General features: G+C 37.0%; 1 pseudogene; it reads right to left on the bottom strand.

Annotated features, from left to right (window-relative positions):
* Positions 1-381: 381 nt before the first annotated feature.
* Positions 382-10,722, bottom strand: LOC141576145 (guanylate-binding protein 6-like; annotated as a pseudogene).
* Positions 10,723-17,649: the final 6,927 nt, after the last annotated feature.

Genomic DNA, 17,649 nt, shown 5'->3' on the forward strand with positions numbered 1-17,649 from the left:
AATGATACCAATTTCTAATGAATCTTCCAGAAATGTACTATACATACATGTGTATGAGTGCCCAAAATAATTGCCTTTTTTTTTTTTACGGTGAACACATTATACAAACTGTTTTGTGCCTCATTTTTTCCCTCTACATTCTATCTTCCAGATTGTTCTATATTTATACAAATAGAGCTCCACTATCTATTTACTAGCAACATAGAATTCTAGTATAAATACATGCAAAATATATATTACCAAATTACACAATTGAGCATTAAGTGGTTTCCAATCTTTTGCCATTAGAAGTGAAGCCTCAGTGAAACTCTTGTATATATGTACATACACATATATATTATTTTGCACACATATATATTTCCTAAAACTGAACACACTATATCAAAATGTCCATGCATTTATTCTATCTAATATGGGCCAGGCATCAGTATTCTCTAGAAATCACTTTTTATATTTAAAGCATTGCTGGATGAAAGTGAAAAGCATGCATATCAGAAATAGGCCAGAGAACATACATGTATATTATATTATATATCTGATTTCTTTACAAGGAGAGCTACTTCTTTTTAAATAGTGAGCTCACTACTTTCATAACATTACCAAGAATGTTAGCTGGGGCAGGCAATAACGAAGCGATTCTTTTGCCAAGGTTGTCCAAGGCTTGTGCAAGCAAGGAACTATCATCATTTTTAGTATCAACAATTCTCTCTCCCAAATGATTTATCTCTGTACTCATCTCCTCACATTTCTTTCTAAATCCTTCAGTACACAGATCTTCTTGGACCTAAAAAAAAAAAAATGAGGAAGGAAGTAAAACTTTTTAAATCCCCCATTTTTTCAAGGATTACATTTTGTCAAACTTTGAAACTTTGTCAGACTATCTTTGTTTTATTCCTAAAATTGTTCTCTCTTAATCATGAAAGGAGACTCTTGTAACAAGGAATATTTCCTGGTTTGGACCGAAATATTAAGAAGAAGTGTAGTTTACAGCCTTAATAATATTCATATACCTTAGGGTTTTGCCAGGAGGCTAAGCCTGGCATGAGGACAAATGTAATATTTTCCAGTCAAAAAATGCAAATGAGAGGTAGCCTTGGTCTGACTGCACTAATTCTCAGTCCCACTCAGGATGACACTGTCACCCATATTATAGAAATCTGTTATAAACACATGGCCCCTAAATTATAGAAATCTCTTATAAATCATGTTCAGATGAACAATGAGAGAAATCACTCCAAGCCACATGATAGCTTGGGGATCTGTCCACACCTGGAGGCAATGCAGCAAGTGTAAAATCTATCATTTCTATGTGTTTTTAAGTCTGGACATTTCTGGTAGTTTTATGTCAGAACAGATCTACCTCAGGGCCTTGGGCTGAGCAGGTCTCCTGGTAAAAGGTAGTGACCTTGGTAGAGCGTACTAGTTGTTGTTCATATTAAACACAAATAATTGGAATATCTGTTCAATCAAGCCCTGTGAGATCATTTTAAAATTCTCTAAATGGCTATTCAACCCTATTTATATTCTCTGAGGGCTTGGAGTAGAGGGGGGAATACTCATCCTGAACTCTCCAAAGTCTACTTACAGAGCCAAATTTACAGGTTTTGGAAGGATTCAAAGGCTTCAGGGTTTTAATAAATCACAAGCAGTAGATGCACTTCTGATCTCTGCATGACCATGCTGTAACCTTCACCCATCCCTTCCTGGGGTACCTGGGCAAAGCTATCAAGCTCTACTACTGCCACAGCCTGATTCACCTTCAGCTGATGTTCCAATATCTTGTTTGGCTCTCTCAGCAGGTTTTCTTTTTCTCTCACCATCTTCTCCATCATCTGAACTATGTGTTTCTGGAGACTTCTCTTCTGAGCCTCCACCTGCTGCTGCTGCTCCTGCAGTTTCTGTTTCAGCAGCTCCTGTTCCTTCACAGCTGTCTCCTTCCAGGTCCACTCTTCTGCCCCAGGAAGGTATTAGAGAGGGAAAAAATAGGCAAGGATTGACCTCCACCCTCCTGAGCTCAGAGGCCAAATCAAATTAAAGAGAGAGGTAGGAAATCTCTGAAGTCCTCCCCCAAAACCCCATGTCCACACCATTGAGAACACACTTCAGAATGTGAGAAAAGGCTCTGCCTGTCTGGCGTCCAACCACAGTTCCCTTTGCTGTTTCCAGATGCAGCAAGGTTGTTCCACAGAAAGGAAGGAAGCTCCGGTATTGGAAAAGTTTTGCTCTCACACCTGTCAGAGGGCACTGCAAGAACATACACATCCCACTGTGAGCCCAGCCCTACCCTGTACCTGCTTTGGGCTTCTCCCCATCAGTGAGGGCTTTATCTGCCTGCAGGATTTCTCTAGTGCCATCTGGGACTGCAGAAACCTCTGGAGGAACTCATTTGCCTGAGGAACCAAGGAGAAGCACAGAAATTAGATTTCCAATAGGGAAATTAGTGATGCAAAGACAACTAAGTCCATGTAACTTTTGCTTCAAGTTTAAAGTTCCACAGTGGTTCCTTACAATGAGTCCAAGCTCCTTAGAGTGACCTGTCTCTGTCCAGTCTCTTGCCCAGTGCTACTTCCTTCTCCTCACTCTAGAATCCAGCCTATCAGAATCATGTTCAGTTCTACAAACCCCAAATCTCTGGTGCTTTTACATATCTGCTTTCCCAGTGTGAAATAGTGCCTCTAAATTGTGCTGATGTTCTCCTCTGCCACTAGCTGGTTATAAATTTAGACAACATATTTTAACCTGCCTATGCTTCTCAGTTGAGATCTTTAAAATGTTGATAATGTAGATGCTTCTTAATGCTATTTGAAAGATTAAGTTAAAGAGTCTAGGGAAAGAGCTTAACATTTTGGCTATAGGAAACAACAGTTCAATATATATTAGTTGCATTATTATTGTTTACTATTATTATCATTATTATCATTATTATTAATTATTATTATTATTATTATTATTATTATTATTATTATTATTATTATTATTATTATTATTAATTTGTTTCTAACACCTAAGTAGCTCTTTCCAGAGTGTTATAGCTTGCCTATGTAGTTGACTTCCTGTCTCACTTGTGATCATCCTTGTGTACAAAGACTGACTTGTAAATTACCAGTGCTCAACTCGTCAAATATGTTGTTGAGTAAAAAAAAATGAATAATTTCTGTTCTGTCTCTTGTGGATTTAAGAAATCTGTACTCATGGTTGGGAGTTGACATTTGTACTCTCTTCAGGAATAAATAGCATGCAGTGAACCTTAAAAGCCACAGCTGTTTGAATGGCCCCATACACTCTCTTTATGCATGCATGGAGCTGCACTCTCAGATTTTCAGGAGACTCCTTTGAGTATTCTGTAGGTTCCCCATGTTTCCCTTATTCCTCACCTTCACTCCTTTCATGGGCACTTGGTAATATTCCTTTTCAATAATTTCCTTTGCTTTCCTGTAGAGTTCATGACCTCCAGGAACAGAGAAAGTTCCTGCTGAGATATTTTTATTAGAGTCTTTGAAAGCTGATCAAGTTTAGTCTGGCAATATTAGATTGATGTCTCTTCATTCTGCATCAAGGAATCATCTTTCTTATTCTTTATGATTTCCTAGAGGGAAGAAAGATAGAGGGCTGTCACCGGAAGCAAGGAACAGAGGAAGTAAATTTCCAAAGAATCTGGTAGAAGAATTGGTCTAACTGTGTTCTTCATGAGAAAAGTATTCTGTTGGAGGACATGTAATAAAACAGCAGTCACAAGATTTGATTTATTCACAGCTCTGAAAACTCTGGAAGACCATGGGGAAGTTCCCTAACCTCCTTTGGGTATTTCATCTGAGCTGTTGGAGTTGCATTACCTAATCTCTCTGGTTCCTTGAAGCTGCCACATTCAGTGATTATGTCTTCAATGATAGATACAACAAGGAGCAACCTAAGCTGAAAGTGGCCTGAGATGTGGATCTGAAAAGAGAAATTTTGGTTCCCAGCCATAGGAGTGTGTTCACAGAAAAAGAAGCCAGCTAAAGAATGTCTTGGGTGTTCTGGACAGGCTTGGAATCCACAGAAGTATTTATTTCAAGAGGATATCTATACCGATATTTCATTGAAGGTCAAAGGGAGTTCCAGATAAACTGCCTGAGTTCTGGCAGTCAAAAAAGAAGGAAATGTAGTCCTTTGAAACTCTGTCCCTCATGAGAACATGGACTACTTTATCCTTGAGGGAGAGATGAGCCGTGGGACCGGTAACAACACTTCTAGGCTTCATTCTTCAAAGGGAGGCGACATAAAGTAAATACTAAGACAGATTACCACAAGGTTCCTCTGGAACTCCTGCTTGTCTTCCTTGAAGGAGTGCTCCATGAAGACTGCAGGGGCTTCCCTCTCACAGGCAGCATGCGCCTCCAGCAGCTCCTGCAGCATGTCTGTGGGGAAGCTCACTCGCTGGGCCATCTGCTCGCTGTAGTGGTTGTCTGCCTTCTGAATGGCAGCTGAGTTCTCCAGCTGGGCCAGAGTTGTCACTGCGTTCTCCAAGCGAGGTACTGCTCCACTATTGATAGTATCCAGGTAGGTCACAACCAGAGTCCTCAGCCCTGAAGAAGCCAGGAAATTTAGGGTCTAAATATCAAGTTATCAGTCAATGGCTCCAGGATTCTGAGACTATGCTTCTAGGGTCATATACACATGCACACACACAAACACACACACGCACCCCTACCTCCTTCTACTATTATCACCTTCATTTTCCTACTGACTCTTCATTTTTATTGTTTTCCAGGCCACAGGACTAAAAAAGTTAATATCTACTTCTATCTAACATAATAGGGGCTACCTGGAAAATACAGTTTCTCATTTTAAAAATTGAAAGCAATAAAAATTACATAGATAGACAGATGAGGCAAAGTGTACCATGTTTAATTTATTCCTAATTCTGAGGCTTTGAATGTATTTTCAGTGATTTATGGGCTAATGTTTATTTTTGGACCACTCTATATTCTCAAAATATCTTTTGAATTCTCCTTGTGAAGAACACTTATTGTATAGGACTTCCTTTGAAAACATGCAGTATTCTGTTTTTACACCAAGAGAGTGATTATATTCTAAGTGGAGGATGTTTTCAGATAAGTGGGAGTCACCGATATCATTGACAAACGTTGCAATTTGGGGAAGGAATTTGTAAATCCCCCAAAGTGAGATAATTATAAAGTATACAGATTTCTTCATGGAGTATAAAAGTCTGTAAAATCAGAATCCTTTATAGAATCAAACAAAAATACTAGAAAGCACATTATATAAAATATTCAACACATAGCATTCCCCATGGAAATGGGAAAAAGAGACTCACCTTTCCCAGTGACCATGATTCCTTCTGTGAGGGTCTTGGTCCTTGCATCAGTGAAGATGTAAGAACAGAAATTTTTTGTTTGCTCCTGGAATTTAGGATCCAGTTGGTCTTCAGATACCATCCCAATTTTGGCTAGAATTTTTTTTTCCTATGTTGGCCACTCAAAGACAAAACACTTCCATCTTGGAAATAAATGCCTGATGCAGTCTCTGGGTAGATTGGATATTTGGGCTTTGGGATTCTTCCCTGAGGGATAGAAAATCAGGGATTAGAGTGTGTAGAGTCTTGAGGCGAGGGGGTTACAGGTGTTCATGGCAGGGATTTGTGTGTCTTTGCCATTTCTACACACAGAACTCTTTTAACATAGACATTCAATACTTCTTTGCACATCAGACTTATACCAATGATATAACTGCAGAGAAATTTAGGGAGACATCTGATCCAGTAAAGGAAACCTATGGCTGGTCTCTCCAGACATGCACATAGTAGAGTGGTTGTCTATGATGTGTTTGCTTAACTAGCAGCTAAAAGGATGAAAGGTCACATGAAAGTTTCTGCTCAACTCAGCCTCATGTAGGAATTGAGCTGTGGAACCAAAAAGGAGAGCTACAAACAAGGGATCATGGACAGTAATTGGAATATTAGGAATGACATCCTCATTATTTAAGAAAAACTGTTTTGATGCTAAAAATAATTGATGCAGTGTTATGTATTTATTAGTAAAAACCTCTGAAGTATAAATGTACCTGAAATATAATTTTAAGGTATCACCACTAATCTATAAACTCTTTGAGGTAAATGTTTATATCTAGTCCTCTCCTGCCAGCCAATTTCTTAATAGCTGTTTTGAGAAATCATAAATAGAAACATGAAAGGAAGAATGACTAAATTGGGATTGATATTTCTCTCAAGGTTTCAATAGACACACATCCTTGGAAATGTAACCCATGAAAATAAATTTTTACCTTGTAATTAATTCATGGGTAAACATGTGGGAATTAGGAGAAAGCTATGATGTGGAAGGTAAAATGAATATTCTAATAATTGTCAGTATTATTGAAAAGGCATAGATTGTAAAGACAGTCACTTCTTCAGGTTTATTTAGAACATACAGTCATTTTGTAGATGATATAATTATACAGGATTAGAAAGTTTTCTAGCCCTCTTTGAAAAGAATAACATGTGAAATCTATATTTTGTTCATTAGATAAGCTTTTCACTGCAGTTTCATGTCTAACAATTAGCTGATTAGTTGTTTTCTTCAACAGAGAAAAATTGATGGAACAGCAAACACAGTGTCCAGTCTTTAGAATATTTCATCACCCATGTAAATCTGGATGCTAAATTTAAAGATGTATAAAAAACAAATTGGTTTTGAGTAATTTCACTTTACACTTTACTTTTCTTGAGTAAACTTCAACTGTAGCCCCTATATCTTTACAACCCACTTTCCAGCCACCATTTCCACAGACTTTGATTTAGTCTCAAATACAAATGCAATCACAGAGATGAGGGATATTGTTTAGTAGATCCCACACTCTATTGGACCGTACACTGCCCAGGCCATACTCTGGTAACTGGAATCAGCTTCAGGGCATTCTCCAAGTACTCATCTTCTGTGATAGGCTGACCACATAACTGCAGCTCCAGGGTGAAATCCCATACAGTCCAGATAAAGTCTGGAAAGAAATTCACAAATTCTGTGGAATCTTGTACACTATCAGGTGTTTGAGAGGACTTTGCCCTGATGTTTTGCAAGCTCTGTCGCATAACTAACATTTGGTTAGGGAAAAGAAACTCACTACCAACAATTCCCACATTTCTCTAGTATAAAAATATTATAAACACACTCTTTTGCCATGGGTCCCCTCTGTTCCACCCAAGAAAACTAAATGACAGGAAAGGAGAGACTGACTCTATCCTCATTCCCATGAATTCAGTGAAACATGGTGTTTCAGGACCTGGAAGGATACTGCAGATGCTCCAGGGCCTGGTGGTTGATGGTGCTCATGCTGTTCTAGACAAAGCTACTGCAGAGAACCACGGCCAGGGCAAAGATCCATGAATCCTTCTTAGACTCATCCTAGAAAGCACATTAGAACAAGAGAGTTAGAAGTTTACCCCTACATTAGAAATTCATCTGTACACTTCTTCAATCATGGTTTCATTTATTATTTCAGCTAACATACTCACCATGCAAAGAAATTGAAAACAGATGTAAATGCAGATATCAACTTTGACAATTACAGAGACATTTCTTGTGTTTGCAAATTTTTCATATATAAAAGGATTCTAGTGTTCAAAGTGCTTTCTTTTTCCTCAATTGGATAAAGTAAAATAACATATACAGAAAAACTAATACAGTACCTGTTGTGTAATTAGGAATTCAGTGATGAGTGTGGGCACTTATTCATTCTGCATATATTTATTAATCAGAGTCCATATAAAATATACCATAGTTGGCATAACTGGGTATTTAAATTATATGCAATCAATAAATAATGGCAGGGAGCTACTAAATATCCCCCACTGTTCTTAGATTTTAAAAAAGCAATGCTAAAAATGAAAATTGTCTTTCAACATGATTATTTCAAAACAGTGGACAAACATCCATAACAGTAAGTGCAACAAAGGTAGAAGTATCTGTAAAAGGCTTACTCTCAGTAATGTATATAAGCAGTGAAACCTATAGCTATAACACTAAACTAAAATTTAGAAGTCTATCAAGGAAAAACAGAGGTATGAAATTTGGAGAAAGAATATGTGATCTGAAAGCTTCCTCAATGTATTGAGCTGAATATTAAAGAACTGGTAAATGTGGAACTGAAGAAATGAAGGTGATCCCATAGACAGGAAAACCCAGAGAAACAAAATTAGAGATGGGAGAAGACAGGGGTCTTGTAGTTAGAACAGAATCATTTGAGGGCAGAGGGCAAGTGGAGAAGTTAAGGTGAGTTTCATGCAGCCTAATCAAGGGCCCTAAAGCCCAGGCTAAGTTGTATAAATCATAGCAGTGTCTAAATAATGGCATAAACTGGAAATAGTTTTTTTTTTATTATAAATGGCATGTAAAGTTGCTCCCAGTGTAAATGCAAAAACTGTGGTTTATGTTGAGAAGATTCTAAATGGGAGTTTGGGGGGATAAGTGTCTATTCATTACTTTCTTTCTCCAAAACCCAGTTTTTAAAAATAATCAATTAGGATAAGAAGAAGTAGCATTTATGACAAACAATTATTTCAACAGCAAGATTATATCATTGTTTGATATATGGCTTTAAAAATAAGCAGAATTTCTAATTCCTGTTGAGAAAAAAGACAGCTATAAAAATGTAGGTACTATTTCCAAATAAATCTCAAAACAGGGAAAGGAGGGATACTTCATTTCACCCATTAGCAGAAAGCTAAAACACCAAAAATCCATTTTAAAATGTTTCTTGTAGGACAAAAACTTACTTTTATAGAACTTGCACATTCAGAGGTGTCTCACAGATTTCCAGAACACTCTGTGAGTAGTTGATGAACTTCATCATAGAAAATGTAAACCCGTCTCTTAAATCCTACACTCAAATACACTCTTCACCTTGTAGATAAGAAGGTGAATCAAAAATTTTTCCTCACTCACAGATTGATACTTCTCCTATTTCTTAGTTATGCTTAACTGTAAGTTCTCAAAACCAGTCAGGTGCTGCCTGGATTGCCTTTCAAAACTGAAGGACTTATTCCCCCAGCTGTTGGGAGTGCTGGTGGAAGACAGTCTTCAGGTGTCAGCCCTCTTAATTAGAAAGGCTTCTGGAGCAGCTCTTCAAAAATGTATCAGAACCCCTGTCCCAAAATCAGGATAATTCAAAAAAGCCAATCCAGCCATGGAGCTCCCATGAAATTCCCAGAAATTGGGGATTGCAATGCAATGTAATTTCTTCTTCTCTCCAGCCTGCTTCTTTCCCAATTACATGGTATTAAATCTGACTGCAGATAATCTCTTGTCAGTTGAACTAAAGACTCTTTAAGGGCAGGACATATACTTTGGTCACTGATATCTACAATGCTAAGTCCAAAGGCCTGGAACTCAGCAGTTCAATAATGACTTACTAAATGTAATCAAGTCATCCACACAGTGCCAAGAAATAAAAGAATTTATCTAAGACACTATGATAATTTACCTAGAAGTGAGATTCAAACAAAACATAGTTTGCCTTATTTACTATAATTGATTTCTAGATTTTACAGATTAAAGCAGTAAAATTTCTACGACCATGGAGAGATAAGGGGAAAATCCAGAATAAAAAGGATTTAATTGTGAATTTCTGCTTTACCATTCACACATCCCCCAGGCACTAATTGTCCAGAAGGACCACCAGAGTACGATTTGGCTTGCGTGGGTGAGGCACACACCACATCCAGATGCCCTTGATTTCAGACTGCACTGTAGAGCCTAGAGGAAACCCTGTGAGTAGAGGGGAGAAAGCAGCATTCAGTTAGAGCAGATAATCTAAACAACCAAGGGGCTACAGAGTCAGATCTATTGGAATGTCAGTATCCCAGCATACGAGTTGGTGCTTTCTCCATTTCCTCAAGAATGTCCTACTTTGTGTGTCATCTGTTTCAAGGAGGAAGGAACATTAATTGTGATAAAGATATCAAGCAAGGGCTCAACATAGAGGCAAAGGGGAATCCATGAATCAGACAAAATGGAAGTCACTGATAACCATAACAAGAGTATCTTGAAAGAACGGTGAGGTTCAAAGCCAGAGAGAAATGGACTGAAGACAGTCATGGGAAGAGAAAAAGGTGGGAAAAAAATCAAGATTATATTTTTTGTCAGACAAATTTTTCAAAAGTTGGGAGAGGTGTTAGCCACAGTAGTATATGACATACAGGAAATATTTTTAAGATTATAGACATTTGATCACATTTATATGTTGATGAGTATAGTCCATAAAAAAGCAAAATGTGTTTCAAGAGCAAGTAGACACAATTGCAAGAGTCCAGTGCTTAAGCATGTAAAATAAGGTAGGATTGTGAGAATTGGTAGGAGAAATTTTGCTTTACAGGAATAAAACATACAATATGATAATGAATTACAGTAAGACAGTGGTTTAGCAGTGAGAAATAGGAGTGGAAATTTGATTTGTTAAGAGAAGTTTGGTTTTCCCTACACAAGATCAGGACAAAAATTAAGAAGCTGAGGTATTAGCTAGAATCAAGCAATTGGTCCCTGACCCTGTACAACACTCACCATGATTCTGACCTGCAAGATGGTTCATCAAGTAGGATTTGCCTGTATGATACGGCCCAACAATGGCCACCACCAGCACTGGCAAAGAAATCTCACCAAGAATCTGCAGAGATTTTTGGTTCACCGAAAGAACCTTGACACTTTCCAGAAGACAAATGGGGTCCATCATTTTGGGTCTGGATGCCATGGCAACCTGCCAACCTAGAAGAGCTTCTTAGTGGAAATCAGATTATAAATTCATTCTCTAACTCAGACTTACACAAAGCATCTATCAACTTAGGATAAGGTAAGTAAGAGTTCTGTGCTTTCCATGAGACAAAATGTAACCTATAATTAGCATACTGCACGGGTTTTCCCCCATCATTCCCTCAAGTCTCTCATGATATTGGTAGTGAAATAATATAATATCACTCTCCAAACTGTTATTTCAAAATAATAATATAATTAAAGTTATTGTTATGATGCACTGAAGGCCTACAATATACAAAGCCCTTTGATAATAACTTACATATCCAGCTAAACTGATATTCACAAGAGACTGAAAGTTAGAAATTAACATAACTACTTTGGAAATGAGGTAAATGGTTCTCACAAAAGCTGAGTGAATGTCATTGAGAAAGGATTGAAAATCTACGTACTTGAGCAAAATAGACTAGCAAACTCTAAGCTCTTGTTTCCCCAAAGAGATATAAACAACAACCCAAATACTAGCTAGAATAACCTTACAGTAGTTCCATAAAAGAGTCAAAGGTCCAAAGCAACCAACCAAATACCAAATCAAGAAACAGCCTCATTCAAAATGGTAGGAAATTCTGTGGTTTTTCTGTTGCCCTCGGTCCCCATTGTGGTAAGGTCTTTAAGGAAGTGGCAAATCATTTCCCAATTCCCTCCCCTGATTCAGAGAGAGGGAATTTTATAATGTTCTAACCTGTCAGGGCTGCCTCTTCATGTCTCTGTTTCACTTCAAATTAAACTCAGGGAAGGGTGGCAGAGGGGTAGGTGGTGGTAAAACTTGGATATCAGGTGGAAAGAAGCAGCAGGTATTTCTCAAGGAAAAATATGGAGAGACAGCTCCACAGATGCCTAGAGCAAGAGGTTACCAGTGAATATATAAAATAGACTATCTAAGGCATCAATTGAGTTTCCAATTCCCTTTTTCAAAATAAACAGAGCAGAGCAGGCTGCATTTACAATGTTCTGACATCTCATGGGCTGCCTGAAGGACTGTTATCTTTTCCCTTATTTGGATCTTAGGCAGGGAGAAGCAGTGGGCATTGCTTGGGAAAGCTGCAGGGAGAATGACCTGCAGACACCTATGACAAAATATTATGGGTGTGTGATATTGAGATGTATAATAAGAAACACAAATTTGATCATTGTCCTTATTCCTGGTATATAGCTCTTAAAACCCTATGTGATGAGAGAGATGAAATTATTTTTCTTGTAACTTTTGGTCTTTTGTCCTCAATTCCTAAAATAGCTCCAGACTGATAAAGACGAAAGGAGAGTCTTTTGTTATTTATAACAAGCACCTTTCAACAACAACTGAGTTTATGTTAATGAGGTGATTTTTAAAGCCCCTAGATCACTTCAATGGAGTTGTTTGCTAGAGGAAACAATGTTATTAGAAAGTTGCAACATTTAGCCTGATGCTCCAACCACTGGGGAGCAGAGAAGAGATGAAAGTTGAGTTAATCACCAATGACCAATAGTTTACTCAACCATATCTATCTAAGAAGTCCTCCATTAAAAAATAAATAAAACCTAACTGAAATGGTTCAGAGAGTTTGTGGTTTGATGAATATGTGGATGTTGTTAGAAGGTGGCACATCCAAAGGAGTCATGGAAGCTCCACATGCTTTTCTTAATATCTTTCCCTTTGCATCTCCTATTTTGCTGTTTATAGGCTGTATCCTTTTTTAAAATAAACCAGTAATCTAGTAAGCAAACTATCCTTCCTGAGTTCTTAAGCCATCCTAGCAAATCATTGAACCTGGGGAAGAGATGGGTATCTCCTATATACAGCCAGTTAGTCAGAAGCACAGGTGACAACCTGGATTTGTAATTGCATCTGAACTGAGGAGAAGTCTTGTGGGACTGAGCCCTTAATCTGTAGGGTATAAAATAACTCTTGGAAGTTAGGGTCAGAATTGCTTATTGTGAAAAAATGCTCACGTATGTGGTGACCAGAAATAAGTATAGAGAATAGAAAGTTGAGAAGAGAAACTGAATTTTTCTTTTTCTTTTCAGGGTGGAGACACACAATAGACAATCAAAAGTTCAAAGGAGGCATCCTTTGGGAAATTAATATACTTAAAAGGAGCACATATATGGGAAAACTGAAAAAGCAAAACACAGGCCCAGGGAAGATGCATGCTCAAAAAAGCCTAAAAAGACTTTAGAACTTGTCTTAAGTTTAATCCCAAGTTTCAAAATCAAGAGCCAGCTTAGGAAAAGACTTCCTTGTCAAAAGGCCAGTATGCAAAGAATGGGAAAGGTGACTGCTTTCATAAATGCTCAATTTTCAGGGGGTGGGAGGGTAATAACTCAGTAGTAAAGCATGTACTTAACATGTTCAAAATCCTGGGTTAAGTACTGAGTATCTTCATTTAAAATAAATAAATAGATAAATAAATATCCAATTTTTCAACAACAACAACAAAAATCACAAGGCATACAAAATAAATGAAAATATGGCCCTTCCAAAGGAAGAATATAAAGTGGTAAAAAAAAAAAAACAAAAAACAACCCTGAGGAAACATGTGCATTAGATGTTTTAGGCAAAGACTTTAATTTAACTTTTTAAAAATATGCTTAAAAAGCTAAAGGAAAACTCAGAAAAATAACTAAAGAAAATCAGAAAAACAATATATGAACAAAATTAGAAAGTGAACAAGTAGATAAAAATAATTAAAAAAGGAACCAAACTGAAATTCTGAGGCTGGAAAATACAATGAATGAATTTACACATTTTCTACAGGGTATTAGCCTTGGTGTTAAAGCTCAGGGGAAGAGAATTTGAATACATATAAAGGGGATTAGACTTGCACAGGCAAAAAGAATCAGCAAACTTGAAGACAGGACATTTGAAATTATCAAGTCTCAGGAGCAGAAGGAAGAAATAATTTTTTTAAAGTGAATACAGCCTAACAAACTTATGGAATACTGTCACATAGACAGGTATATACATTATGAAAGTCCCTAAAGCAGAAGGGAGAGGTAGGGCAGAGAGATTATTTGAGGAAATAATGGCTAAAAAATTCCCAATGCAATGAAATATATAAATCTACAAATGCAAGATATTCAACAAACTCCAGTAGGATAAATTATCAGAGACCAATGCTGAGGCATATTATAATCAAACTGTCAAAAGACAAAGAGAGAATCTTGAAAGCGACAAAAAGCAGTAACTCATCACATCCAATAAGATTGTCAGTCAATTTATCAACAAAATATTTGTAGGCCAGAAGGCAGTGGAATGATATGTTTAAATTGCTAAAAACTGAGTGATGGGGTAGGGGGGAACCTACCAATGAAGAATACTGTTTCCAGAGGAGGGGGGTCAAGATGAGGGATAATAACTTCTCACAGAAAAGTGACTGAAAACTGGCAGAACTCCTATACAAACAAGATTTCAAGAGATATTTCCACATAATTAGGGAGGAGTAAAAACTTCAGGTTGGGACCTGTACACCTAGGGAAGGACTAAGAGGAAAAGGAAGACTGTGCAAATAGACCCTAACCCTGAGGAGTGAGTAGGTCAATCCACAAACTTGGCATCCCAGTCCTGGGGTCCTTCACAGAGGAGACAAATCCCCTTGGCTACTTGGAGAAAGACTGAAACAGATAGAAAGGCTGGAGAAGCCTAGACTAGAAGGAGTGAATGGGTGCTGGTTTGCCACCAGACACATTGGAGACAGGTCAGCCTGAGCAACTACCACCTTACTGTACATCCCAGGAAGATTTTCTATTCAAATAACAACAAAAAGAGTACTTTTGTGGTTATATCTATATGAGATAAAAAAGTTATTTCAAGCACTGTTAAAAGAGACAAAGAAGGACATTATGTTAAAAGAGTCAAGTTTATCTAGAAGATAAACAATTCTAAATATGTATACCTGAACCTCAGAGTTCCAAAATATGTGAAATAAACATTGACAATATTGAGCAACAGATCACTTAACAATAATACAATAGTTTAATACCTTACTTGCAATAATAGGTAGAAAAAACAGAGTACTTGAATAACACTATAAATTAATTGAACCTAACAGACATATACAGAACACTCTCATCCAACAACAAGAGAAAACACGTTTTCCCAGATGGGCATGGAATATTTCCAAGGATAGACCCTATTTTAGGCCACAAAACAAGTCAACAAATTTTAAAAGGTTAAACTCATACAAAGTATCTTTTCTGAACCCAATGAAATGAAACTGGAAATTAATAGATGGAATAAAACTGCAAAGTCTACAAATATGTGAAAACTAAACAAAATACAATTAAGAATAAAAATAAACTACCTGAACATCATGAAGTCTATGTATGGAAAAACGCACAGGTAACATCATCCTCATAGGTAAACTACTGAAGAATTTTCCCACCCTCCTGCCTCCCCTTTTTGAGAAGGAGACTGCACACTTTAGGTCAATGTTCCCACACACTTGCTCCTTCTTCCACTTGCCACTCTTCTTCTGTTTCAGGAGGATGTCCTGAATCTTGAGAGATTTAGGCCAAGTTACTTAGCTGAGAAGGGTCAGGATTTTTGCAACTTAATCCCATAAATGAAAATAAGAATGAAAATGCAAATATTGTTTTATATTATATTGAGAGACATATACATATGTTTAGAGAGAGGAAGCAAATCTAGGAAAATGCCACCAGTGGATAAATCTAGGTGAAAAGGATATGAGATTCCCTTGTAATTGTTTTCCAAGGCAAATTTGATTTTAAAAATTAAGTACTAAAAACACAATTATACCATGGTTCTTCTGGCATATTTCTGATTGGCATTATAATAAAAGTTCCCTATAATATCTATGCATATTTCATAATCAGACTATATAAACATGATATTATATTCAAATGTCTAAACTATTCAGTTCCATATTTATAGGTCAAGTATTCAAGATGCCTCAAATACTATCAAAAATATTTTTAAAAAATACCAGCTTTATCAGTTACTACTTGTGTGGCCTTAAACAAGAAGCCTCACCTAGCTAAACCTAAGTTTTTAAGAATAATTATAGGGGTAATAGGAAAAAATGGTAAGTCCAGCCTGGAGGATGTTTTGATAATAAAATCAGATAAGTAAAAGCTTATATATGAGCATAGAATGCAGCACAAAAAGGGATTTCAGTGCATGCTTACTGAATTAGATGGAGATTTATCCACAATAATTGCACTAAACAAATTGGGTTACATATTTGAACACAATCTGCAAACTTCAGGTTACTAAGAAACAAGGTCTATAATTTTTTTTTTTTTCAGAGCAAAGCAGCAAGAAAATTCAAACACTGCTCCTGTACCATCTCTTTTTTTCTGATTCTTCATTGTGGGAGAAAAGAATACAAAGGTAAAACAGGATCTTCTAACAGCTACATTATAATGACCAGAGTTGTCCAGTCTCCCTCTTTAAATGGAAAACTTAAAGGAAGCTGCAGGAAAATGTGAGAGAAACAACTTTATAAAAACCAGGTCTGCGGAATAGAATAGAAAGCCCAGAAATGATCCCACAGGCTTTTGGTCAACTAATCTTCAACAAAGGAGGCAAGAATATACAATGGAATAAAGATAGTCTATTCAGCAAATGATTTGGGGAAAACTGGACAGCAGCATGTAAATCAATGAAGCTAGAACATTCCCTTACACCATACACAAAAATAAACTCAAAATGGATCAAATGTTTAAACATAACACAAGGTAAAATAAACCTCCTAGAAGAAAACATAGGTAAAACATTATCTGACATACAGCTCAAAATTGTTCTCCTAGGGCAGTCTACCCAAGCAGTATAAATAAAAGCAAGAATAAACAAATGGGGCCTAACTAAGCTTACAAGCTTCTGCTCAGCAAAGGAAACCATAAGTAAAACAAAACAAAAATATAAGGAATGGGAAAAAATTTTTGCAAATGATGAAACCAACAAAGGCTTGATCTCAAGAATATATAAGTAGCTCATACTACATAATAAGACAAAACCAACAGCCCAATTCAAAAATGGGCAGAAGATCTAAACAAGCAATTCTCCAAGGAAGACATACAAATGATCAATAGGAACAAGAAAAAATGCTCAAGATCACTAATTATGAGAGAAATGCAAATCAAAACTACAGTGAGGTATCACCTCACAACAGCCAGAATGGCCATCATTCAAATGTCCACAAATGACAAATGATGGAGAGGCTGTGGAGGAAAGGGAACCCTCTTACACTGCTGGTGGGAATGCAGTTAGGTGCAGCCACAGAGGAAAACAGTATGGAGATTCCTCAAAAGACTAGGAATAGACATAACATATGACCCAGTGATCCCACTCCTGGGCATATATCAAGAAGGAACTCTACTTCAAAAAGACATCTGCACCCCAATGTTCATAGCAGCACTATTTACAATAGCCAAGAGATGTCAACAGCCTAAATGTCCATCAACAGATGACTTGATGAAGAAGAAGTGGTATATTTTTACAATGGAATACTATTCAGCCATAAAAACTGACAACATAACGCCATTTGCAGCAATAAGGATGCTCCTAGAGAATGTCATTCTAAGTGAAGTAAGCCAGAAAGAGAAAGAAAAATACCATATGAGATCTCTCATATGTGGAATCTCAAAAATTTTTAAAATGAATATAAATACAAAACAGAAACTGACTCATAGACATAGAATACAAACTTGTGGTTGCCAAGGGGGCAGGGCGGGGGAGGGACAGACTGAGAGTTCAAAACTTGTAGATACTGACTGGCATATGCAGAATAGATAAACAAGTTTATACTGTATAGCACAGGGAAATATATACAAGATCTTGTGTTACCTCACAGTGAAATGTGTGACAATGAATGTATGTATGTTCATATATAATTGAAAAATTGTGCTT

The sequence above is a fragment of the Camelus bactrianus genome, chromosome 36 (genome assembly GCF_048773025.1).
Source record: "Camelus bactrianus isolate YW-2024 breed Bactrian camel chromosome 36, ASM4877302v1, whole genome shotgun sequence".
NCBI lineage: Eukaryota > Metazoa > Chordata > Mammalia > Artiodactyla > Camelidae > Camelus > Camelus bactrianus.